Below are 25,942 nucleotides of genomic sequence, written 5' to 3' on the forward strand. Positions count from 1 at the left end.
ACAGGGCGACTGGTGGTCTTTAAAATCCTTATTGAGTTGTGGAGGTGTGGGTGCCCTGCTCTGCCACTTGCCTTAGTCTAGAGCCAGAAAAGGTCATGGACTTTCTGGCACTGTGGGCAGCAATGCTGTTCTGGTACAAGCAGTGCTTGAGGTCCCACTTCCTTCCAGAGCTGCTGTCCACAGGTGGGGCACAGGTGTCCCAAGGGTGGGCACAGCCAGAGGGTCGGGAGAAGCCATGAGCCCCTGGCTGGGAGTGGGCCCTCAGAGGTGAGAAAGGAGCACAGATTCAGGGCTGTTCTCTCTCCTAACAAAAAGCTTTTGCTTTTTTTTGCATCCACCACTGGATGGTCATAGAAATCTGCCTGGAGGGCGCATTTTCCTAGGCTGTGGTGATTTGCAAGGGGTTGAAAGATCTCAGTTCTTGATTTCTAATGCTAACCTGGCTTCATTGAACTGTTTTGTTAAACTCTTCAATGTTGTGTTTCTGTTATAATAACATGTTGAGTTTAAAATAAAAAAGACCTTTTTTAAGATGGTAGCAAAAATGTTTCACTCCATGTCTTTGCCCGTGGTTTCGGCTGCTGCAGCTGGATTAGCAGTGGATGCAGGAGGCTTGGGGAGCCCCTGAGTTCCTGCCAGGGTGTTCATCAGAGCACTGCCAGCTCAGCCACCCTGGTAACTTGTGCCATCACGTGCTCCCGCTACAGGGAGTGAACCTCAAATTCTACCCCATTTTGCGGGTACAGCTGGCATCTGGCACCTCCATGCCACAGGTGCCAACCCTACGCCTGTCCCCAGGTAGGGACAGTCTAGTGTGGAACACCAGCCCTTATCTCCAGGCTTTCCACTGTGTCACTGGTGCTGCAGCCTGAGACTTGCTCACATTCTGACCTCTCCCCAGGTCTCTTGGACTCTCCTCAGGTCATTCTCATAACCAGATTTACTGCTGGTTATACTGGGGGGATTGGAAGGAGCCAAAACCCAGCCCCATGACAAACCCAAAGCTTGGACAGATGTTTGTCTGCCCTATAAGACAGTGTGTGTGGAGGGGTGGGGAAGAAGATGCTGTGATGAAAGAGCAGCTTGGAGCAATGGTTGTATTCAGGAGGAATGATAAAGAAACCTCTCCTAGCAGCCCTGCAGTCTCAGGGCCCAGATGTTCCAGATGCTTTCTACCCATTCCAGCAAGCAACTGTGCTGCAGGGTCAGGAGAGCTCCCAGGATTTTCCAGGCACACACCGTGTACCTTGGGAAATCAGTGGTGGCTCAGCCTGCATCCCTCCATCCCTCGCTGTTCCCACGGGCTGACCCTGCAGGGACACTCCCAGCCCAGCACTGTGATTCATCAGCTCCTACAGTGCAGGGTCACCAAGCTGGGAGTCACGGGTGAAAAGTCACTTCTAGGTATTTAGGATGGCTTTCTCTTCTTTTGAGAAGAGCAAATTCCTATTAAAACATAAATAAAGGGAAGCAAAGACCCAGAAGAGACCAAGTGGTCTCCAATAGCTGGTGGCTGCTGGTGTTGAGTACCTCCAAAACAACCTGATAGCAAATATATCCTCTCAGCAGCAAACCTGCTTTGGCAGATCCCACATCAAATAAAATATGCAGATTTTTCATGAGAAGGCTTATTTTTTTTTTTTTTTTTGGCTCGTTGCTCTATAAAACACATTTACTCAGTTACATACAAAATACATTTATCCAGTTTCTTTAAAACAAACAAAATAACCTGTCCTCTCCATCTGGCCCCTCTCTCTGCTCCTTTCTAGCCTGGTCTGCTTCCCTATTCCTCGCAATATGGAACATGACAGGGTATTTTCAATGCTATTTTTGTCCGTTGTGTCATAGCTTATATTTAAAATAGCATTTAAATCTGCCAAGTAGTGCGGTGTTTTAAACTGCTGTCAGACTGAATTTCTCCTCCTACATACCACAGATTTCAGCTACGACTTAAAGACAGCTGAGGGAAGCTTTTGAGGAAGGGGGGAGGTGGAGGTGGTTGGGGGCCAGATTGTCTGCAGGTGTGAGGACAGTCAAAGGATATTAATAGGGTAAAGGGATGCTGGAGAGGGGACACAGACCCAGAGAAACCCAGGGGAGGTGCATGGGAATGAAATTGCCTTCCCAAAGGAATCTCTTGCTTGGGACAAAAGGCTGTGATGGTGGGATCAGGAGGCTGCACCCAGCAGCTGTGGAAATTGGAGGGGGAGTCTCTGGTCTAAGGGTGAAATGAGAGACCCCCATAAAGGGATATTTGCTCTGTATTTGGGCTTCACCTTTCAGGTCCCAAAAATAGGGTCAATTGAGCCTTTAGAAAGGGCAGCCCTAAGGCAGGGGAGGAGGTTGTGCTGCCTTGGTTGCATTGGGGTTTATTCCTCCTTTCTTCATCATTTAATTTTTGGGACATGGCTGACATCTGAAAAGCCCTGAGGTGAAGTAGCACAATCATTGTCCATGGCCATGGGAAAGGGCCCATTCCCCCTCTTTATGCTCCTGGGGATGTAAAAGTCAGCTGATCCTTTCCTTCCCCACCATGAATAAACATTGCAGCCATCTCCAGCAGAGCTGGCTTAGTTGCAATCCCGTTAGAAGCACCAGCCTAACCTTTCCCAGGGAAATCCTGAGCCAGTTCAAACATTCACGACCCCCCTGAAATCATCTCCCACTGAAGGAGATGCTCCAGATATGGTTCTTCTCTCCCATCTGATCCCAAACCACCTTTGTTTCATACGTTCAGTCTTCAGCCCTTTCCCTTAGGTGCTGTTGTGTTCCCTTGATTCCCCGTTTCCCCTTTCACATTTCCCCTTCTATCCGCGGGCACACCCCAGCAGTGTGATGTGTCCTGAGGGGCACCTCCCACCCTCACTGCTCTGCTCTGCTCCAGGAGCATCCTGCCTTGCCTGTCCGTGCCATAAGGAGCTGCACCACGTCGCTGCTCGCAGTCTCAGGCACATGAACAGCGCAGGGATGCCCAGGTCGTGGTTCCTGTCACTCCAGCTGCCCCCGCTTTGCTTCCTTCCCTTTCTGGCTGCTCCTGTCTCAGCTGGGCTCGGCTCGACAGCCTGCATGGGGATTGTGGGTACCACAGGGTGGGCAGATGGAGCTGGGAGCATCCCCACACCACACCTGGCGGGCGCCTGCAGCCCCACGCCGCTGCAGAGGGGGTCAGTGTCTTTTCTTCCTCGTATCATTCCTGGCTGCAGTGAAGGTCTGGAGCAGCCCCAGCAGAGCAGCTGGAGGGATCTCCTCCTGCACCCCTCTGTCCTCTAAGAGCTCCACAGACAAGGGGTGCGGAGTCTCTCCCAGCCCCTCACTCAGCCCTGCACCTTCCCCAGTGCTGATGGGACCCATGGCAGATCCTGACGGTTGCTTGATGCTCCCGGACGTCTGGAGGGATGGGTGTTTCATAAGGTGCCCCCAGCCTGCAGGTGACCCTGCTTTCCAAAGAAGGTTTGGGTTTCTCTCCTGCAGCTGTCCAAGGCTCATTTCTTGCTCCATCTCTGTTGGTGTTCCACCCTCTCCTGGGACACGTGCGCCTGCCATTGAAATCTCCTACCCATCTTCTTCTGTCAACACCACCTAAGAAAGGGACAGATTGAAAATTTAGCAATGTGTCCTCTGTGTCAATAACTCCCCCTCATCATCTCCTGGGTGGCACAGAGATCTGCTCACCCATCTTCTCCCTGCTCCACACACAGACTTCCTCTCCACCCTCTCCCCTTCACCATTTCCCCTTCTGCCTGGAGCTCACCCTTGTTCCCAGAGGGAGAGGTGACCCTTCCCAAAACTCCTTGTCCTGTCATGCTGTGCCACAACCCCTGACACATCCCTGTGCCGGCCCCAAATCCACCTCTGTCACCCGTGTGCCAGGGTGGCAAAGGCAGCTCCGTTACACCCCTCAGCTTTCTGGGCTGAGACAGGACAGGCATCAGGATCTCTTCCTTTGGGATCACCTCCCGCTCCACTTCGGTCCCATTCTTCAGCTCAGTTCAGAACAGGATGAGGCACCCTGAGTGGGGGTGGCTGGTTGTGTTTGGTTATTTATTCCCCCAAAAGGCAAAGCTCGGGGAGGGGTACGGCTGGCTCCGCGATTACATCGTGGCGCGTTAATCAGCCGCATTAAAATTCCGAGACAGCTCCTGCCAAAGTGGCTGCGCGCCGTGCAAGGTGGCTGGGAAACGCCGGGAGCCGTGACAGGCAGGCGAAGGCAGACAAAGAGCTCGCTCCGTCACTCCGGGTCTGCTCCGGGAGGAGAAAACCAACACACACCCGCCGCTGCCCATCGCCGCACAGCCCGCGCCGCACGGACACGGGGGTGCTGCCAGAAAGCCCTAAGCGTGCCACGGCCGGCGAGCCTGCCAGCGTTCCAGCCCCATCCCAGAGGATTCCAGGCTGGATGAGCGTCCTGCCTGACCCCGTGGGGATGGGTGGTACCCGCCGCGGGGCACTGGGATGTCGCGGTGGAGGGGACCCCCGGCTGTTCGGCCCCCGCCGTCCCATCCCTGCGTGCGTGGGAAGCGAGTGTCCCCGCGGGCTGTGAGCCCCCAGGGCGCGGGGCCCCCAGGCCGTGTCCCCCTCCGGAGCCCCTGGCAGCTGTAGTAATGCGTTTTGCCACAGGGTGCCACTATGGCAAAGCTGTAAGGCCGCCGAGCCCTCAGCCCCGTTGTGTAAGGATACCTGGCGTTACTCGCCTTACTCGCGGTTTCCTTCTTCCCCTCCGTTCCCATCTCCCCTCATCCACCCCGCAAGGAAACTGCGGCAAGAGCCCCCCAGATATTCATCCGAAGGGGACAGTGCTGCCGGGTGACCCCTGCACTGCAGGGCAGAGCAGGGGATGCTGCGACCTGCTCTGAGGTGTCCTGAGAGTGACACAGCGGAGACTGACATGTCGCGATGGCATTGCCCTGTCCCCACCAGACCTGGCGGGGACGAGAGATTTTGGAGGCTTTGTGAGACCTTGTGCCGTGACAGAGAGCAAGGGGGATGCTGTGTAACACAGATGTCCAGGAACAATCCTCCAGCCATGCTCCTCTCCTGCATGTGGGGTGTTGGGCTCTGGGGATTCAGCTCCCCAACAAAGAGGGTCTGGCTCCATTGCTAGGGAGCAAGCTAAGGGCCTGGCAAGGCTACAGCCACTCATCTCCAGCTTTTCTCTGAGGATGGATCTGGCCAACCCTGTCCTCCTGCAGCTGGGCCTGTGAACTGCCTGAGAGAAAGGGGATGCTGCAGCTGGGGCATCCCATCCCATCCCATCCCATCCCATCCCATCCCATCCCATCCCATCCCATCCCATCCCATCCCATCCCATCCCATCCCATCCCATCCCATCCCATCCCATCCCATCCCATCCCATCCCGACATGCTGTAGAAGTGACCAGGCTGGGTCCCAGGCCCTGAGTTTCTCTTCCCCTGTTCCCCTGGCATGCTCCAGTCCTTTCCCTGCCTCTCCCCAAAGAAGAGGATGTGCCAGGGGCAGCTCAGATCTGCACCCACAGCAGCACTCTCAGAGACCCACACTGCAGCCCCGTGATGGGAATGGCACAGCTCACCCCGGAAACGGAGCTGATGAGAGCTAGGCAGGGTCAGGCCATGAACCTGAGATTTTTTGGGGTGAAAAGTGCTCTGCAAATGGCAGGCAGTGGGATCCTGCGTGCTGCATCCACCGCGGGCGGAGAGAGAAAGAAGATTCTCTTCTTCCCTCGCTAATAAAGTCTGGCTGAAATGACACAGTATAATCAGTGTTTACCTGGGAGTTTACATATGGTTTGTTGTAATTATAGTTTCAATTCCTGCTTTTGCTTTTTTTTTTTTTTTTATTTTTTTTTCCTAACATCTATTTTTCAATCAGTAAAAGTAAATACTATTTTCAGCCCAATGTAATTCTTCCACTCCCGTGGCCACAAACACAGCGAGGAGAGCGATTCCATTTGCGCGCTGTGCAATTGAGCAGAGAGAGGAGCCCGGCGGCTGCGGAGCATCAGCGAAGCCACGGCCGAGCGGGGACCTGGGGACACGGGGATGAGCCTCTCGTCCCCACCACGAGTCCCCCAGGGCCTCCACCCCACCTGGCCGGGCTACCTTTGCTGGTAAAAATCAGCACCGGGCCCAGACATTGTTTCTCATCACGTCGGTATCGTTAAAATCCCAAAGCTGCCTGGTCGGAGGCAGTGGGGAAGGGATGAGAGCCATTAGCTGAAGCATCATTTATTTCAGGGCTGGCAAAGCTTTGTTCCAGCTTGGGGATTGAGTTGGCACTAAAAGCACTGCGATCCCCAAGATTTAATTCCCCCCCCCCCCCCCATTTTTATGTGTGTGATTTATAACAAACCAAGGATGCCGGTGTCAGGTCCCCTTCTTCACCCAACTATTGTCACATACACACGCACACACTGATTAAAACCGCCCGGCCCCCGCTGGCTCCTCCTTGTCCATCCATCAGCTGCTCCAGGGACAAACTTCGACACCCCACTCCTAGCCCACACCTCCACCCCTGCATGTTCTGACACCCTGGGTTTAAACCAACGCTGGATATTAATTTGGCGATTACATACCCACCTTTAAACGCATATAAATAGGTGTATTTATTTATGCCGTGCACCTAAATCCCGGTAAAAGCCATTGGGAGCTTTGTCTCCAGGAGGGATTGGGCGTTATTGGGATGCAGAACAAACACGTTGCCCTAGAGACACACGGAGCGTTTCTGCCTCGGCCACTCCAGTTGAATATTTGCCGGTTCAGGCACGGTTTGAACTCGGTGCCAAGGCACAGCCGCTGCCGGAGGCCGGTGGGCAGCTGGGCAATGCTGTGAGAAGGGGATGGAGAAGGGACCCTTCTCCTCCACAGAGGGTCTCAGCTCCTCAGGGGAGTCAAGCAGAGGCCAGAAGCCCTGCCTGCACCCCATCCTCATCATCCTCATTTTGGGGTTAAAAAATAGGTGATGAGGATGCCTCTTCCAGAGCTCTGTCTTTGGCCTCCACCCTGCCCTGTTCCACTCCAGGAGAATTACTGTGGTTTTTACCACCTTGAGAAGAATTTTTTCACCCTGGATGCACGTGCTACCCCTCTGAATACCCCTGAGAGCAAGGGGGAATGTTTCAGTGAGGATTTTGGGAGGAGGCCCTTGCCCCCAGGGCCCCAGCATGGCAGGCAGGGAGCTGGGGCTGGGAGCAGAGCCACCCCACAGCAGCCGGGGCTTCCCGGACCTTTGGAGCGCGGCTGCACCAAAAAATGCCCGTCCCAAAGCACGGGCGGCTTTGGGCGATTTTAATTCAAGGGGAGTTTGGATTTTCCAAAATAGGAGGAAGGAGGGGGAATATTCACTGGGTCAAGAAAAGCACCCCTTTCCCACCGCTGCCTGCCACTGAGAAGAAAATTAAAATGCAAGCAGTGTTTTTAAAAATACAATAAAATAAAATTGGTTTATTTCTCACACACACACACAAAAAAAAAAGACCCTCTTCTCACCAATCCCAAATATGAATATATTTTCTTAGTATATTTCTTAAAAGTCTACCACACTCAACCTTTTTGCCCCCAAATTAAGAATGAGCTGGTTTAAACTCTCACCCAAAATATTTATTGCGAGGAACAAAGATATTGGAATTGTCTCCAGTGCTGGATTTCAATTCTCCCTTTCAGGCTTTTATCTTTTCAATCCAAATTTCAGTGACAATTATCCGATTTTGATTGACATTAAAATTATTTATTGTCACATTGTAGCTGTTTAATAAATTGTGCCTGCTTTATTTTTTGGCTTATAAATACTGTATCTTTACTACCTTGATACTTAATTCAAGGGAAGAAACCACTTCTGAAAAAAGACAGCAGTAGTCTTAGCTCAGGCAAGATATAAAAATGCCTTTTTACACACATGAACCTGAGGAAAGAGCTGATTCCACATTTTTACTAATTTTTATATTTTAAGTCTCTCTGGTTTATACAATTTTGCTTTATTTTTCCAATGGTAAAATATGCTTCTGTGAGCTATGTGTAAAACAAAGATTATTTTAATCTCCTTTCATATATAGAATAATTATTTGTCAGGAACATTTAAAAAATCAGGAAAACAATTCATGACACTTTCATGATCTAGATTTGAGACATTTTTTCACCATTCTGGAAGTGAATTCATTTAAAAAAAAAAAAAAAAAAAAAAAAAAAAAACACCAAAGCCAGGCGACATCCATTTCAGAGTGCCATTTAAATCTGGGTCGCGTTGCAAATGACTTTCTTTTTTTTTTTTTTTAATTTCCACAAATTACTGAAAGTTAAAAGAACCATCAGCCGATTTTACTATTTAAAAAAAAAAAAAAAAAAAAAAAAGAGAGAGAGAGGGAGAAAGAGAGAGAAAAAATTAAAAAATAGCATGCAAAAATTTAGCCCTTGTAGAATAAATCTAAAGTGGTTCCTATGCAGAAATATTTCCCTGAGTGAAAAATGTCAAGCCTTTGTCCCACATATTTTTTTTAGCAGGGGGGTCCTTCCTTTTTGAGCTGGATGCCAGGGGGATGCCGAGGGGTGCTGGAGGATGCCAGCGCCCCAGGGATGTTCCAGGGACACAACATCTCGTTCTCCTGCCTGCAGCGGGCAGAGGAGGCTGTTTGCCCACGGTCTGAACGCCCTGGAAACCTTTCTGGGGGATCCAGTGGGCAGATAAAGGAGGTATCTGCCAGGGGAGAGCGGGTTTGTTCCCTGTGCCTGTAACTGTGCGAATCGGGGTGGAGAGGCCAGGACGCCAGTCGGGCTCGTGGGAGCAAGGGAGGGATGCAGGGCAAGACAAGGAGCAAGGATGCTCTGCAGGATTCGGTCTTGGGGATCTCCAGTGCCCACTTCCCAATGCACAGAGCCACTTCCACCCGCCAAAACTATCCCGAAGCCCAAATCTGCGCCTTAAATCTGCATGGGTTTGGATCCATTCCGTTACTGATGCTGCTATTTCAGGGCAGCGCTAGGGTCCTGTGGGGAGCCCCCAGGGAAAGGCGAGCCCTTTCCTGCAGGGACACGGGGTGGCCTCGGGGACACGGACCTTCACCCGGTGCCAGAAGGACAGTGGGACTGCCCCGGGTCTCCCTGCTGATCTTCTGTGCTGCCTCTCCCAATGCCAGGCGGCCGCAGTGGCTCTGGCAGCCACATTTGTTTACGGGCTGAATGTGTATTAAAATGGTTCATTATTTTCCTGACTGGCAGGTTTCCAGGGTCTGTGCTAGTTAATAATTGCTGCCAATTAAACCTTCGCAAAATATGCATTGCAGGAAAGGGGTTGGGGGTGGGGGGGGGGGGAGAAACGACACACGAGGATTTCTCCCGAGCCCACGGATGGCTCGTGCTGCCACGGAGGAGCCCCGCGGTGGCCTGGGGACGCGGCGTTGGATCGCTACTCGCCGTGGGAACCTTGCAGGGATGGGGCAGCTGAACCCCCCGAGGTGGGAATCCTTGCAGGGCTGTCACTGAAAAGGGATTTGTCTCTTTATGGGGCAAAATTTGCAGCTGGTGGAGGGAACAGGGTAGGATCAACCCCAGTGGCCCCCTTGACCTCGCAGGAGCCAGCCTGCCCGTCCCAAGCCCTGACCTGCCCACTCAACCTGTGGATGAATATTCCCAGGGTGGGGAGCCAGGGCCTGGGACATTGTCCCAACCCCGGGCATCCCACTGCAGCTTCAAGAAGGTTTCTTTTTAAAGGGCAGCTCACTCTTTTCCTGGCTTTCCACTTGTTCCCTTCCGCTGCTGGAACACCCCCTGTCTCTGCAGGCCAGCAGAGCATCGCCTCTGAATTCCACCCGGATGCTGCTCCGAACCCAGCTCCAGGCACAGCCTGGAAATAAGGCTTTTCTCAGGGGTGGAACACAAGCAAACCCACATGGTCCAAAACCCACCTGGGGCTGGGTCTGCCCAGCTCCTTCCACCTGTGACCTCGAGTGTCTTTTATAAGCCATAAAGATGCGAGCACATTTCCCGACCACCCCTTGAAAAGCAGCCAAAGAGCAGGAATAAAGAATCATTATTTAGTGAACGCTCGCCCCACTCTTTGAAGCTGGGAAGCTCGGCAGAAAGGCTGGGTGTTCAGGCGGGCTGTGGCTATGGGAAGGCTGGGGGGAATGTTTCTCAGATGCTAAAATCGCTCGGAGAGATGCGGGAGCGGGACTGCGTTCGTGGGAAGGACGGCTGACGGGGAACCGCTGCCTTTCAGAAAGGCAAATAATCGCAGCCTAGGTTAGCTCTTCTGTCGAGAGAATAATTGTGCTTCTAAAGGCTCTGATATGATGAGCAGCACTGCTTTGAAATCGAAATAAATACATAAATAAATCAGAGATCTTGGACTGATTAAGGCAATTGCTTCCCTTGCTTTTGCAACCCCTTTGGGTCCTGGTTCCCAGAGCCAATTACATATTTAAAAAGTTTCTCTCTGGAAAAAAAAAAAAACAACAAAAAAAAAAAAAACAAACGAAAAAAAAAGAAAAAAAAAAAAGAGGACTTGCAACTCTAAAATAAAGTTTCTTTGTGGTTGCCTAATGAACAGCAAGGGCCAGGACAGTTTACAGTTATTAATTGGTTTTAAATGGCTCCAGCTCTGCCTTGAACCATCTTTTTGAGCTGGCCACAATATGTCTGTGCCCTCCTGACGGCCCCACATGGGGTCAGGGCATGCTGGGCACCACTGGCCCGGGCCCTTTGTGAGGGTGAGCAGCCAGCCCGCCTCCCCCATGGCCTCTCCTCCTCCTCCATTCCATGGCCAGTCCTACAAAAGCCCCCCAGGACCTGCCGAGCTCCCACTGCCTCAGACAGGGCACAGCCGATGGGGAGTCGAGCCAGGAAGATTCTGAGGGTGCTCAGCCATTACTTTTCCAAATGAATTCACAATTCCTCCAGCTCTCTTCTCCCTCCTGTGTGACTACGAGGGAGATTTGCTTTGCCACCCACTCCCCATTTTATCCCCCACCTTGGCACACTGCAAACCCCTCCTTGCCACCCAAACCTCAGCTTATTTCTAGGCTCCACATGGCCACGACATGTGGGAGCTCGGCAGCCGGCACAAGCCCAGGGACTGCCTAAGCTTCTCTTGGCACACCACACCTCACACCACCGAGCACCTCCGGGCACCAAGCAGGCAGAGAAAAGCTCTATTCTTCAACCAAAAAACTCCCAGGGGGTTAATTCAGCAAACAGCTTCCTTGCCATGAGGACAGGTGAAATAAAGCTTTCTCCCAGCCCTGGGAAGTGCAGAAACATCACCCCTAAAGGGAGGATGGGCTCAAGCCATGGGCCTCCTTGAATGTCTTCTCCCTGTAAACATGCATTATTGATAGCAGAAATTATGTTGGATTGGTTTGGGGATGTAAGGAAACGCTGGAGAATATTGATATTTTCCCGAGTCGCTTCCAAACCTATTCTTGGGCTTGAACGTGTTGCGTGTGTCATCTCCAATGAACAGTTTTGAGCTTTAATTCAAAAAATAGCATGATGTTTATAATACTATATAAGGTTTTCTCCCGGCTGTACGCACGGGATTATATATGTGTCGGTGTGTGGGTGCGGATGTGTGTGCAGGGATGTAACGAGACAAACAGCTCAATCTGGAGCCGGTGGGGAGGAGGAGCTGCACACGCAGCCCCGAGCAGCGGCTGGTTCCCTTTGGTACCGATTGGGTTTCTTTTCTGCCAGCCGTCAGAGTCGTCTGAACAAACACATTATCATCGGGACCGATCCGTAGATAAACAGGCGGCGACGTTGTAGGTGCAGGAATACACCTGGGGGTGCGTGGGGAGGTTTATTCTCCAGCTGTTGAATGCTGGAGATGGGCTGCTGCGTGACAAGATGCCAGACGCTTTTCAGCACGTCAAATCGGCATCTCAGCACTTTTCACGGCGTGGAGAGGAAACGGTAATTAAGCGACAGGACTTACACCACTTCCGCGCCGGAGTCTCGCTGCATCCCTTTCAGCCCCGTGCACGTGTGTGCTGGCGGGCCCCACTATTCCAGGTGCAGCCTCACCCCTTCTTAAACACGGTGCTGATGGAGGTTTGGTTGGTTTTTTGTTTTTTTTTTTCTATAACAGATAAATTATTCAGCAGAAAAAGTGTTTCCCCCATTCCGGGATTTTCCTGCTAACACCTTATTGGTCATTTCTGTTGGTCCCTGCCCAGCTCTACTGGTTTTATAAAACGCTCTGGAATAATACTGGGAATAGCAGCGTGTGGGAAGGAGAAAGGTTTTAATCTGCATGGGGTCTTCCATCTCCAGCTCTGTTTCTATGGATATCTGAATGGAGTTTATATTTATCTCTCCCGTTTGAGCCATGTGTGCAACTTTGGAGGAGAAGGAGGAGGCCAAGAGCAGGGATGCCCACTGCTGGCTCTGCTGAACCCTGACTCCTTTTGGTCATCAGTGAGAGCACCACCCACGTGGTCAAAATCAGCCAAAATGCTACTAAGACAAGGGGAAGCTGCAAAAATACTTGAGCTAGAGCTTAACACAATGGCAGGCACTGTGTCCAGCAGGGAGGTGGCCGCTGTGCCAACCCCAGACACCAGTCAGGAATGACAGGGCAGGAGCATTTTTCCTGGTCCCCAGTCACTGGTCCCTGGTCCCTCATGCTGCTGCCCTGTAAATGGCCAAATTTCCTGGGAGCGAGGGATTTTCCATCTGTCACAGTGTCCTTTGCTGTCAGGAGAGAAGTCGGCACAGCCCTGGTGCCGGGGGGAGCTTGCCGGGTGCCAGAGCAGGTAGGAGTGGGAAGGCAAGCACATGACTCGGCCTGGCCCCAGTGCACCAGCTCCCAGAGCATTACCATGATGGCTCCATCATTAATTGATCAATCACTGGATGACAGTTAATTAAGTAGAAAATAAAGCTGCTCTGCCCAGCCTGGCATTAGTAGGCAGCAGCATTAAGATTTCTGGAGTACAAGGGGGAAATTAAAAAACAAAGGCACAGCTGGAGGAATAACCCCATCGTCGGTGGCTGGGGGTGTCAGCCTGGCACAGTATTCCCTGGGTCGGGATGTGCAGGCAGCCCCTGTGCAGCTACGATGGCAGGATCGTGGCTTCTCCCCTTCCCAAGGAAGTGGATCTCACCTGCTGCCCTCCAGACACAACCCCCATTATCCACGTGCCCCTTTCTCAACAGCTCGGGTGCTGCTGCCCGGGCACTGGGCACTGGCCACCACACCCTCACACAGATCTGCAAAGGGGCTTTTCCTTTCAATCCTGTTTTCTCATCTCTCGGTCCTGCCTTGTGAGCCTACCCACAGACAGGGTGGGGAAAGGGAAAGCCAGATAGAAAGCATCTTCCTGCCCCCCATCTCATGTGCTCAGGATTGTCTTGATATGAAAAATTATGTTTTTTGTTAAAAACTATCACTAATGAGGCGTCTTTCCTGCCCTTAATTGTTGCCAAGGCGATGACCCCAGCCAGCCATCTTTAATTAACTTAGACTAGATCTCCTGAAATGAGTTCCTCGGGTAAATTGCTCACCACAGCTTTCAGGCACGGAGCTGTGTTTGCCAAGGCCGCCCGCTCCGGCACGCAGCCACAGCCACTGGCAGAGGTGATGGCACAGGCTGGTGTCCCCACCTCTGCCTCCCCTCGCCATCGTTTGGCAATCCCAAAGTCAGTCTGCAGAAACTCAGAGTGATACGGGGACGAAGGTGGATGCCTGGCCACAGGGAATGGGATGAATGTGGGCTTCTCCATAAAATGGGAATTCTCCCTGGCTGCTGGCTTCTCCCATCGCAGGGGCTGTGGGACCGGCCGCACAGTGGCTGGCACCTCTCCAAGTGAAAATCACATTTCCTGCCTGACAGATAACGTCGGTCAAGAGAATGCCAAGGACGATTCCTGAAAATGCCATAATTGTTTTAATCTGATGGCGGATAAAAGATAATGATGCTAACAATATTTAAACGTAATTATAGTTTCCTGCGGCTGTTGGGCTCTCTGAATCCTCTCCACTCAAGTGGCTTTGTTTACGAGCGGCTCCAATAAGGCAGGGCCCATTTTCCTCCTCTATCATCTTCACACCTGCCCCTCCATCAAGGCAGGGGGTGGACACATGCCAGGGGGGCTGGAACTCCTCAGGGACCGGCACTGGCCAACTCTGCAGCCCCTCCAGGTTCTCCTGTTTTGGGCCACCATCATCCATCCTCTGCCTCCTGAGATGTGATGCCTGTCCTGGAAAAGGGGCTGGGATGCTTGGACAGTGGCAACCACCAGAAGAGCAGGATCTCTCTTCTGAGTGTGGGGAGTTAGTTTTAGGAACAGGTGGTAGAAGTAAATCCCCCCCATCAGGGTGGGGCAGGCATAGGGTGACTTTTTTCTACCAGGCATCCACCCATATAAGGGGTGTGGCTCCCTATAGCCCCCAAATCCCATCCTCAATTCCTCTCCAAGGTGAATCCCCAGCATCAACATAAACCAACAAAGCAGGACAATGGGAATTTCTAGAAATGGTTTGCTGAAGACAAGCAAATAAGGAGCACCAGAGGCGGATGGCTGGAGGCTTGCAATCTGCAGGAGAAGAGAGTAGAGGAAGAAGAAAACGGTATGAATCTCTACACAGAAGACCCTCCCTCCTACACTGGATACTGTTACCATTATCTCAAAGAAAATCTCCCAGTCTTTTGGGGGCCTGGATGCCCTGGTGGCCCTGATAGCAGGAGAAGAGGCTGCAAAACAGCTTGATGGAGGGCACATAAACAAGCAGTGAGAAAAGATGGGATTTAGGCGAGGCTTTTAGAAGAAGTTAAATATGAAATGGCTATTTCAGTAGCTGTAGTTTAGCCTCCTGTGTGAATCGGTCTTTGTAAATAGGAATGGAGGATAGCCAACTTCCCCAAAAGGGCTCTACGGGGGGTCCGGAAAACCACAACGTCCTGAGTTTAATGGGGAAAACAGATAGAAATGGTAACAAAGAATGGGGAGAAACAGCAATAAACCTGATTGTTTGGTAAATAAGGCCGAGCCTGTTGCCGAGAAGGGAAGTTTGAAAAGCAGCTGGGGAATGAATAACCGGTTAAAAGTTAGGAGACAAAGTGGCATAACAAACCCGAGGGGTTCCCAGCTCAGAGCAGTCAGCGCCGGAGCCCCCACAGCAGGCAGGAGTGCGAGCCTTCGGAAGTGCCAGGGAGGAGGGAGGAAGCAGCAACAGGACAATATCCACTGCTGCTCCAAGATCTGGCACTGTGTAGAGGGCTGTGGAAAGGAAGTCATTGTGCTAATGAACTTGGCCTTCAAGTGGAGGAGAGGAGGAATTCAGTGTTGAGCACAGAGAAAATAAATCCTTTACCTACATGGCAAGAAAACAGCTACATCCAGGAAGGAGCACTCCAAGACATGGATACTGAAAAGATTAGCCTGGGCACTGGCAAGAGCCGAGAGGCACATGGCATGTCAGGAATGACTCAGGATAGACCAGAGAAGAGGGCAGGACAGGTGAGGAGCAGGCTCACCCTGTGCCGTGTGGGTCCCTGCCTCACTGAAGGCATCCCACAGGGACTGGGGAGGCAGCGGGGCAGGGCAAGGAGGCATCTTGGAGTCGTGCAATAGCTGCTCTCCGAGTAGGCGTTAAATAGAATCCAGCCTATAGAAAGAGGGGCTTGGATGCTCCAGCTGGATGCCTGGCACAGGAACTGCTTTGGCAGCCACCTGGGGTGCTGCAACCACCAAAAGTCTGGAGGGCTTGGAAAGTAATTAGGGAGAGCAGACAGGTGCCAGGCTGCTGGACAGGGAATGAACGAGCTGGGGCTGAGGGCTCTGCAGAAAGTAGGGCAGGAACAGGCAAGAAAGTGTTCCCTCCCTGTCATTGTCCTGTGTCCTGGCCTGGTCTGGGACACCTCGAGGCGGGGAGGGAGGGAGTCATCTCCGGAGTTGGCATTGCTTTGGGCGTGGCTCGGGATCCTCCACTTGTCCCTGGAGCATCTCTGCCCTCCAGAGTCAGGTATGAACCTCGGTAGGGGACTTCTTTGCTATAGCACCAGGAAGGATCTCCTCCCTCCCAAAATGCACGTCCAGGTTTCCCAGCGTCTCGCCCCCACCCCGCCGGGACGGATTGTCACCAGTTACCCCATTCGCCGTGGAAATCCACGCGAGACACACAGGGACAGCTCTTTACACGACACACGTCACAACGATGAGTGCCCAGCCTTTTCGCCCATGCAGGACCTAGACGCCAAAGGCTGGGCTGGGTCCGGGAAAGCCCGGCCCCTGCCCTCTCCCGGCCCCGCAGCCCACGGCCACAGCCAGGAAACCGCGGCCGTGGCCACGCGTGGCCGGCGCAGCGCGTCTCCACGGGCCCGGCGCAGCCCCGATGGGGCGCGTTGACATCTGTAACCAACACTCCGGCTCCGGCAAAGGCAGGGCTGCCCGGCCAGGCGGAAAATTAACACTGACATTGAGTTTAATTAAACAAAACAACCAGGCTGCGAGCTGGAGCGGGGACGTGGCAGCAGCTGGAGGAGCCGGGCTGGGCGCGGTTCGGGACCGATACCCGACGCCACCCCGCCGGGACGAGCCCGCGTCTGCCGCTCGGAGCCCGGCGTGGCTCGGGAAGCCGAGGCTGGATGGGCGGCTCGGCTTCCCCGCCGAGACCGCCGGCCAGGGCAGGGAAACAGCGTTTTCCTTCCCCGTTTTGCCCGTCTCTTTAGAAAAAGACGCGCGGGGAGCAGCACGACGGCGGAGGCCCACGCGTGTCCCTGCCCCGGCGTGGAGCAGGACGGGTGCCCGGCGGTCTGAGGCGCGGGAGGGAGGCGAGGGATGCTCCAAGGGGCGGATTTCGTTGAGTGGGATTTGGGGAGACGCTGACCGACCGACAGCCACCCCATCCTGGGCTGCGTCCCCGCGCCTCTCCCCGTCCCTAAACACAAGAGGTGGGGAAGGGTCTGATCGGGCCAGGGAGACTCCGGCAGAGCATTTCCCGGCCAGCTGCTCCCCGGCCGGCACCAGTCGCACCAGCATCACCAGTGGGGCGCTGGCGCTTGCCACACCTGGGCAGCGGAGCTCCGGGCAGCGCCGGCAGAGGGGAAGCCGTGCCCGAAGGGGCCGTGGTTTTACGCCGCTCGGCTCCGACGTCGGCCGTAGGAGGCAGAGCCGTCCTGTCCGCTGCCTTCTGCCCGCTGCCCGCCGCCGGCCGCCCCTCGCACCGCAAGTTCCTCCGCGGAAAAGCTGAAAACACCTCGCAGCTCATAGCGAGGCGAGCACGGGGCGGCCTTCTCCGGCCCCCCGACAGCCGCAGCTCTGGTGCCCGGTGTTTGGGGCTGTTTCTGTCGGAACCCCCCCACAGCTCTCTGCCCCCCTCTGGGAACTCCCTCCACCATCAAAGGCCTTCGTGTTCTAGGGTTCTGCGTTCGGGTCCTGGAAGCTGAGGGCTGATCCCTCTGCCGTCGGCCTCCTCCTCCTCACAGCTCCCAGGCCATAGCTTTGGGGGTTTTAGTCTGGTTATTTTATTTTATTTTATTTCACTTTTTTTTTTTTTTTTTTTTTTTTTTTTTTTTTTTTTTTTTTTTTTTCTGGGGGGAGGAAGGGCGTGTGAAATGTCGGCTTTGAAGGATATTTGTAATAACATAACCAGCAAAATGAATGTCATATTTTTGCTCCAATGAATTGGATTTCCTGAAATATTGTCTCCGTAATGATGCCTTTAGGCTCCTCTGGATTAGATAACTCTCCAACCACATCAAGAAGGCTAATTATCCCAAAGCCACTTTCCCGGCGTTTCCACATCCATTTCACACACCTATGTACATCTGTACGCAGGGACGCGGCGCTCCCGCGGCTCTCCCGCTCTGCGGGGCCGCTCACGGAGGGCACGGACCCCCCGCGCCCACCGCCCGTCGCGGCCCCGCGCCCGGGGGAGCCCCGTCGAGCGGCCGTGACGTCACCAAGCCCGACCGCCCCGCCAGCCAATCGGCGAGCCCCGAGCGCGCCCGTCAGCCCGCGCTGACCAATGAGGGGCGGGCGGCGCGGCCCCGCCGGGATCCCCTCGACGGCTCGAGGCTCCCTGGGGCCGCTCCGGGACCCCCCCGCCCCGCCGGGCGCTCCGGGGCCGCAGACCCCGGGGAGAGCGGGGACACCCGCGGGCAGCGGGGCCGGGGAGGGCCGGGGCAGAGCCGGGTTGTCCCGTGGGGCTGTCACGCTGTCACGAGTGCGGGTGTGGGAGGGGGCGAGACCCTCGCGGAGGGATGGAGACGCGAGGAGTAGAGCCCCAGACAAAGGACGAGGGGTTGTCCCGGTCCCACGGAAGCCCCGGCGCTCCGGGGGGGCGGGCAAAGCCGCCCCTGCACGCTTGCGGGCGGAGCCGAGGCGGCCCACGCGTGGGTGACTCCGCCGCCACCCGCCCCCCCTGCTCTCTGTCCCGGCTCTTTGCTTGGGCCGGGGAGTCTGTACTTCGGGATTATTCAGCTCTTGCAAGTTTTTTGTTAGGCGGCCCTGAAAGGCCTCAAAGGCTGGGAACACCATTCTAATTACGGGGAAGCACAGCTTATTTAGAAGATAAAAAGAGACTTGTAGTCTCATAACAGCTTCTTATATCCGTCAAATAAGGATCTCTAATGACGGGGTGAGAGCCAGTGAATGCCTAAAACAAACTAAAAAAAAGGAGTGAAAATAAAGCAGCCAGGGGCTTAAGATATATTAAATTACCCTGATTAGGAATTTAGGCCGTGGCTCGAGTCTGCTGGAGAGGCTGGCGAGGGGGGGGGGGGGGACGGAAAGTGCTGCTATTCATTTCTGGGGAGAGGGGTCAGTAGGTCGGAGGAGTTCACAGGGCCTGGCTCTATTCTTATGCTAACAGAGAATACAAGCGCTGGCCTGGAAAATAGAAATGAATTTGCAATAATCCGAGCCCCTCTGTTTGCAAGGCAAGCGGCTCTATAGCTAATTGCAGCCCGGCCTCCCCCGCCTCGTTGCGGACAGTTGTAACGATGCATGGGAGATTAGAGCCCGAGGGGCTTGGGGGGTGGATTTAAGCCGTCTCCCCCCCTCCTCCCTTCTCTCTGCCCGACGGTGAAATATTCCGGAGCAGGCGCTGGTGTTTGGGCTGGCCCTGCTCGGAGGGAGCGGGGCCAGGCAACTTCTTGAACTTCCCCGAAGGCGCGCAGGAGCGGCCGCCAGGCAGTGCGGAGTGCCGGGGGGGTGGGTGGGGGGCCGGGGGGTCGGCTCTGCGCGGCCCCGGGGCCGGCGGGGGCGGGAGAGGGGGAAGGCAGCGTAGGACCCGGAGATGGGGGGACCCCCATTGAGCTGCCGATGACAAGCAGTAAATCGGGGAAGAATAGCGCATGGAAACGCGCCGTCGGGGCCGTTGGCCGGCCCTACAGCTGCCGGCCCGTCTCGCCGCCGTCAGAGCCACCGTCTCTTCGGTGGCATTCCCGGCTCCCGCCACATCCACCGACGCTTCCCTCCCCGCACCCGAGGAGTCCCTCCCCGCAACAGAGGGGTCCCTCCCGCACCCCGCGGGGTCCCGCCGCCCCCCGCCCCCAGCCCGCCCCGTCGGCTGCTCGGCGGGCTCGGCAGCCCCAGAGTGTTTCAGGACCCTGGACAGGGGCGGGGCCGCCGTCGGGGCGCGGCGCCTCCGGGTCCCCTCGCGTCCCCTGGCCACGTCCCGACGGACCGAGGGAGGAGTGGTTCTCCCTGCTCCGGCCTGATCTTGACCTCTCGCCTCTTTTTCCCTACGTTACCGGGCCGGGATCACCCGCCTCGGGGCCGTACTGTGGGGACGGGCCGTGGTTTGGCACCGGTCGGAGCCCACTCCGGCACAAACACACCCGCCAGCGCGCGTAAATCGTGGATAGGGGACGCCAATGCAGCCCAGGGGCTGTTTTAATGAATATCGAGCGGCTCGCTCAGCCTCCTCCGCCCTCGTCGGCATGCGGGCTGCTCCCCGTGCTGGGGACGGTGTGGACTCCCCGCCGTGTCCCGACGGTGAAACGGGGTGGCAGAGACTCGGGGTCGCCCTGCCCGGTCCTAGCGACAAAGAGCCGGCCCTGCTGCCAGAAATACAGCCCTCTTTCGTTAACCGCGTTCCCCTCTTCCTCCTTCCCGCCCGTGGCTTGCCCCAAAGCCGGAGCCAGAGATGCCCCGGGTGAGGGCTGTGCCTGGGGTACGGGGCATGAGACGGTGACAGCCTTGGACCGAGACCGAGACCGGCTCCGCTGAGCCGGGCCGGACCCCGCGCCCCGCACAGCCCTGGCAGCAATTCTGCCGAGCGCAGCAAACTTTGCCCGGCAGCTCAGGGCTGTCCCTGCCCTCCTGATCCTGGAGGAATCGGGCACAGGGGGATGGAGAGCGGGTTCGGGGGCTGCTACGAGCCGGGGTTGCCGGGGCCGCCCCGGGGGCCGCAGGTCTCAGGGTCTCTATAAATGACTTTTTCATTCTTGGAATTCCCTCGCTCGAGACTGAAATTAAAAGGATGATTCCCGTAAGTGTCACACGCCGGACAGTCATCCCCGCTCGGCATTTTCCGTGCCACGGGGCTTCTCCCACAACCTTCGCCCAACACTTTTGTCGTTTAAAAAGGCAGAACCTCCGAATTTTATCCGGAGTGCTGTTCTGAAAGGCTGCTTAAGCTTAAGAAAATTATATTTCAGGTACATTAAAAAAAAAAAAAAAAAGAAAAAAAAAAGAGAGACCCAAAATACCCAACAACAACAAAACAAAGAAACCAAAACCACCAACCTCCAAACTTAAAAAAAAACCCCATTACACACAAAACAAACCGTACAAGTAATAATAATAATAATAATAATAATAATAATAATAATAATAATAATGCCAAAACAATGGTGTTTCTAATTTCCAGTTGTAGTGGCTGAAAAAAGAGGCGGCATTATTTGTATTCATAATCTATTAACTGGGTTTGGGAGGAATTTTCAGTAGAAAAAAAAATCATTACGGGGCTGCTCTGTGAATTTTCGCTCTCCCGAGTACATACGGGTAGAGGATATACTCGGGGTTTTAAAAATTGTGTTAGAAAACAAATTCGCTGGGGCTTTTATCTCCTCTGTGGTGGGACACGGAGATGAGCCAGGGTGATTTAATTTCTCAACGCCGGCCGGAGTTTGGATTCTCCCCTCCCCAAAACACTGCCCGGTCCGGCCCCGCATCCTCTTCCCGCCTTGTCATTTCTGGCCAGAAATAAACCACCGGGGTAGAGAAAAACTAGCTTATTTGCTAGAATAAAAATCGGGCTTATTTACAAGATTTTTTTTTTTTTTTAATCGTGTATATTTGGAAGAATGAAAAGTGTGTTTCTTCGCAAGAATAAAGATCCGGTGTGTTTGTGAGACCAAAAAGCCGGTTTCTTTGCAGAGCGAGGAGCCGCTGCTCCGGGAGTGTGGGACGGAGGGCTGTGCCGTGTCTCGGGGGCACGCAGAAGAAAGGGGGTGCCTTCCATGCCGAGTACCCCATGAACAGGGCTGGGGTTCATTCCGCAGCGGGTCCCCCCTGGCTACGAGCGGCCGATGCCAGGGGCCCGCACCCAGCCCCGCACCCGCGGCGCCAGGGCGCACCCTCGCTTTCTCACCGCAGCCGTGCGGGGATTTTGGGGGGACAGGGAGAGACACACGAAGGTGCCCGGGAAGTGCCCTCCTTTTCCCGCCGAGGTTGGATTGCCACACGGATGCGTTTTCCTCGCCCCGCGGCCCGTCGCACGCTGCCCTCCTCGCGAGGACGGGAGGCTGTTCCCCCTTCAACGAAAACCCGGAGCGGTGACGGCGGGGCCCTCTGCGGTGCCACCCTCGCCGCAGGACGGCTGGCACGGAGGGGAAGCCCGGCCGGGAGGGATCCCTCATTTCAGCTGCGAGCGAGGGGCGGCGGCTTTTCCCCGCACCCCCCTGGCCGTGGGTGCTGCGCTCGCCCGCGGGAGAAATGCTCCCCAAGGTGTGCGCGGACACCTTCCTCTCTGGGGCACACACGCGTGTGCAGGACACGCACAAACACCCCGCGGGTGGTGACCCGCCGGTGTGACACACCCACCCGAGTGGGGACACGCGTACGGGGCGGGGATGCAGCACGCGTGTGCGGGCACGCACCGGGCGGCACATCACAGGTCTCGGACACACCCGCGTCCACGGACGGACAGCGGGCACGGGTTCGCATCCGTCGTTTGCAAACGCGCTCCCGCAGGGCGCACCCCTGCCGCTCCCCAGCTCCGGCAGCCGTGGGGATGCCCTGTCCCGGGCACCCATTCCGCTGCACCTTCCCTCCCCAAATTCTTCGGCTTTGTCACTCCCTTTCCCCGCTCCACCCAACCCACTCAATTAACGGCGGCGGCGGGAGCGGGGCTGTAAGGGGCGGCGGCTGAGGACCCCCGCCCGCTTCCTTCCCTGCACAAGGTGAAAGAACACAGGAAAAGGTGGAAAACACAGAAATAGCCCCAAAAGAGCCGCTTTCCCGAGGTTTAGCTTTATTTATCCCTGCAGCCCCGCGCCGGCTGGACGAGCTGAGTGCCCGGCAGGGCAGCCCCGGCGGTGGCTCTGAGGGCCGGGGGGTGCCAGGGGGTGATGGGGTCCCGCTGCCCGCGGCGGGGGGCGCGGGGAGCCGCAGGTGCTGCCGGCGGGAGAGACCCGCAATGGCTGTTTGGGTGTTGCATTAAAGCACGCTGCAGTGCGCACACTGCGCCCCCTCCCCCCGCAATCTGCCTGTATGCTAATGACATGCAAAGAAACTCATTTGCATGTTTATCTCTGTCAATGGGCAAGCGTGGCGGGTGCGGTAATACGTTTCCTACCGTGGCGTGGAGGCCTCCCCCCGCCCCGCTCCCCTCACCGCCCCGCCGGGTCGGGGAGGGTCGGGCAGGGCTCCGCTCCGGCCCCACCGCCCAGCCCTGGCACCAAGGCAGGTACTGCCACAAAATGGCTGCCAGGGGGGAACCGCAGCCTCCCGAGCACCCACCTCTGGCCCCCAGCAGTCCCCGGCCCCTCCGCGCCCCCTCCCCGCAAACCCACCTCCGGATTTTGTGCTTAAGCAGCCAATCGGGGGCGTGGTACCCTTCCCCCCTGCATCCCTCCTTCTTTCTCCCTCCATCTCTCCTTTCTCCCTCCATCCCTCCTTTTCCACCCTCCATTTCTCCTTCTTCTCCTCCTTCCCTCCTTTTCCACCCTACATTCCTCCTTCTCCCACCCTATATTCTTCATTCGCTCTCCTCCATACATTTCTTTATCCCACCTCTATCCCTCCTTTTCTACCCTTCATCCTTCCTTTTCTACCCTTCATCCTTCCTTTTTCACCTCCATTTCTTTTCTTCGCTTTATCCCTCCTTCTCCCCCTCCATCCTTCCATATTTCCTTCTCCCCTTCCACCCCTCCACCCTGTCCTTCGACTCTCTATATCCCTTTCCATTCCTTTTTCACCTCCATCTCTCCTTTTCCTCCCCACTTCGTCCCACTGTCCCCAAAGCCAGAGCCAAATCATCACTGTTTCCACCCTCGGGGATATTTTTGATTTCCCACTGAGGAAAACCTTTTCCATCTTTCCAAGGGGCTCCGACTCTCACCCGGGTGCTGAGCCCTGGGCAATTTGTGACCTCTGTGGGTCCGCCGGTACTGGTGGGTGCAGAACCGTGGGTGGGTGCCCCGGAGGGGCTCGCCCCTTGTTCTTCTGCTGAGGGGGGCGAGAGGTGTCCGCAGGCACGAGTGGGGAGAAGCAGGCGTGCGTCCATTCACGCGTGCGGGCCCACGGAAGGGACGGATATTGGAGGCGCCAGTGCGAGCGTGGGTTTTGAAACAGCCACCAAAAAAAAATAAGCGCGGCCTCTCCCACGACGCCGGGGTGCGCCCACGCCGCTATTTTAAAACACGCACGTGAGAGAGAAGGGCTCTGTTTTGGGGAGCGGGGAGCGCTCTGTCCCCGCTCTCTGAGCGAGGACGCTGTGATCCCAGCGCACCCTCGGTGGGTCCGCGACACAGCGCGACCTCCCCACACCCCACGGGACGCTGGGACCGGGGGGAAACTCGGGGGCGACTCACGAGCGCAATGCAATACAGCGTTACATGCGCTCCATTCCGTATGTATGTAAAGAACATGTTTATAATTTATGAACACGCTATAATTTATGGCGCCGTATTATCCTACACGATGCTGCGTGACGCGATGCGACGTGACAGCCCTCGGCCCTCGGCACGGCCCCGCCGGGGTCCCCGGGCCGCGGGGCCGCCCCGCCCCGAGGCGCCGATGAAGGGCGCCCGCGTCGCTGCGCTGCGCTGGGCCCCACGACGGGTTTCGGGGGATCCCTTGCTGTCTCCCCACCCGTTATCCCACCTCCTCCCTGTCCCTTCTCATTCTCTTATCCCCTCCTTTCCTTTCTCGCTCTCCCAAATCTTGCTCGCTTCCTCCCCCGGTGAAGGTGTGTTCGCTCCTTCAGTCCGTTATCTCTATTTTAGCCCCGGGAAGTGGAGAGGCATGTGGGTTTATCACCCTCCTTCTTCACCCGAAATTGTCTTAGGAAAAAATAAAATCAGCCGAAAATCTCAATTTGCCCGAGGTTCCCGGACTCGCCCGGTCGCGACCAGTTTATCCCAGCACTACCCAACCGCAGGTACTGGGAAGGGGTTTATTTGTGTAGTCAGTCAGCATCTCCCTCGGTCACCATGTCATCACACCTGTGCACAGGGATGGGAGGATGGGAGGATGCCGCTGACCTCCGGTGAGGAGTTTGCCCCGCAGCCCCGTCCCGGAGGGCAGCGGGTCCGGGGGTGTCGGTGCTCGGGAGTCCTGGGGGTGCCGGCCCTCAAAGGCCCCCCAAACCCCGCGGTCCGCTCCCCGGGTGGGTGTTCCCCTCTCGAGGGGGGCGGAGAGAGGCAGGCCGGGGCAGAGGCAGGTTCGGGAAGGCCACCTCCCCTGGCTTTCCGACTGCCCCCGCCAGGCAGTGTCCCCGCCGCACCCCGGCCGGGGGTGGGTCCGCACGCCCGGGGGAGGTCGGCTCGGGGCTCCTCATCAGGGTGCCCGAGGCAGGGCTGGTTTAGCCAGGAGTATGTGGGAACCCCTACAGAGAGACCCCCTCCCATCGCTCCCCAAAACCTGCTGTGTCATCACGCCCCAAAGCAGTGGCAGCCCCCCAAAAGCGAATGCGGGGTGTGTTCCCTTACCTGAGCGCTGGCCCGGGGGAGCCGCGCAGAGCGGGGGTTCTGTATTCGGCTCGTTTTCTCCTGCCGTGTCCCGCAGCAGAAACTTCCTCCGGCCGGGGCCGGGGTCGGTGCGGGGGAGCCGGGCTGTGCCGGGGAGTCCCCGCGGCCGGGGAGAGCCGCACACCCCGGGCCGTGTTTATATGTAGAAAGAAGGGTAATTTGAGTGCTTATACCAAGAACCGGGGTTGTTAAGTTTGCAGGCAGACAGCTAAACGGTGCCAAGTGCGGGCAGGGAGGGGGGTGCGGGGGGGAGGCTGGGGGTGTGTAAGAAATAAAGAGCAATTGTCAGAAGCGAACAAAAGGAGGAGGATGGAAAGGAGCTGGGAATCCCAGGGCAGAGCCCCTCGGCGTGGACTTGAACTTGGGCTTTGACACCGTCTGCCAGGCGGAGAGCGGCTCCGGGCCGGGCGAGGCGGGCTGCGGGGGGAGTGACAACGGCCCCGGCAACGCAGAGAGGGGACATTACCCCCTCCAAACACGCACCTTCGGCGCGGCGGGGGGGCACTCTGCTTCAGAATGCGACTGCTCCGGGGAATAACCCAGACGGGCTGAGACCCGACGGGCTCAGCGCACCTCCCGGTGCAGAGCGGGGCGGCGGCGGGGGGACCCCGTCGGGGCTGGCCGGGGCCAGACGGTCGGGGGGGCCGCCCGGTTCTCACAGTCTGCGCCCGAGCCTGGATTCTCTGCACGTCCCGGCCGGTCCCCCCTTTGCTACTATTCAGCACTTAATTGAACATTAATGGCAGCTGGGGATGAGGTCATTGGAGCCGGCTTTTCTCACACATTTTTCATGCAAATCCGCTAAACTCTAAACAAATTTGAATAAAACCCCC

General features: G+C 56.0%; 1 long non-coding RNA gene across 1 annotated transcript; it reads right to left on the reverse strand.

Moving 5' to 3' along the window:
• Positions 1–1,612: 1,612 nt before the first annotated feature.
• Positions 1,613–25,250, reverse strand: LOC120758789 (uncharacterized). Its single transcript, XR_005703016.2, has 2 exons — positions 25,071–25,250; positions 1,613–3,579 (listed from the first exon to the last, which is right to left on the reverse strand). It is a non-coding gene; the product is annotated as an uncharacterized LOC120758789 (long non-coding RNA).
• Positions 25,251–25,942: the final 692 nt, after the last annotated feature.

This window comes from Hirundo rustica, chromosome 13 (assembly GCF_015227805.2).
Source record: "Hirundo rustica isolate bHirRus1 chromosome 13, bHirRus1.pri.v3, whole genome shotgun sequence".
NCBI lineage: Eukaryota > Metazoa > Chordata > Aves > Passeriformes > Hirundinidae > Hirundo > Hirundo rustica.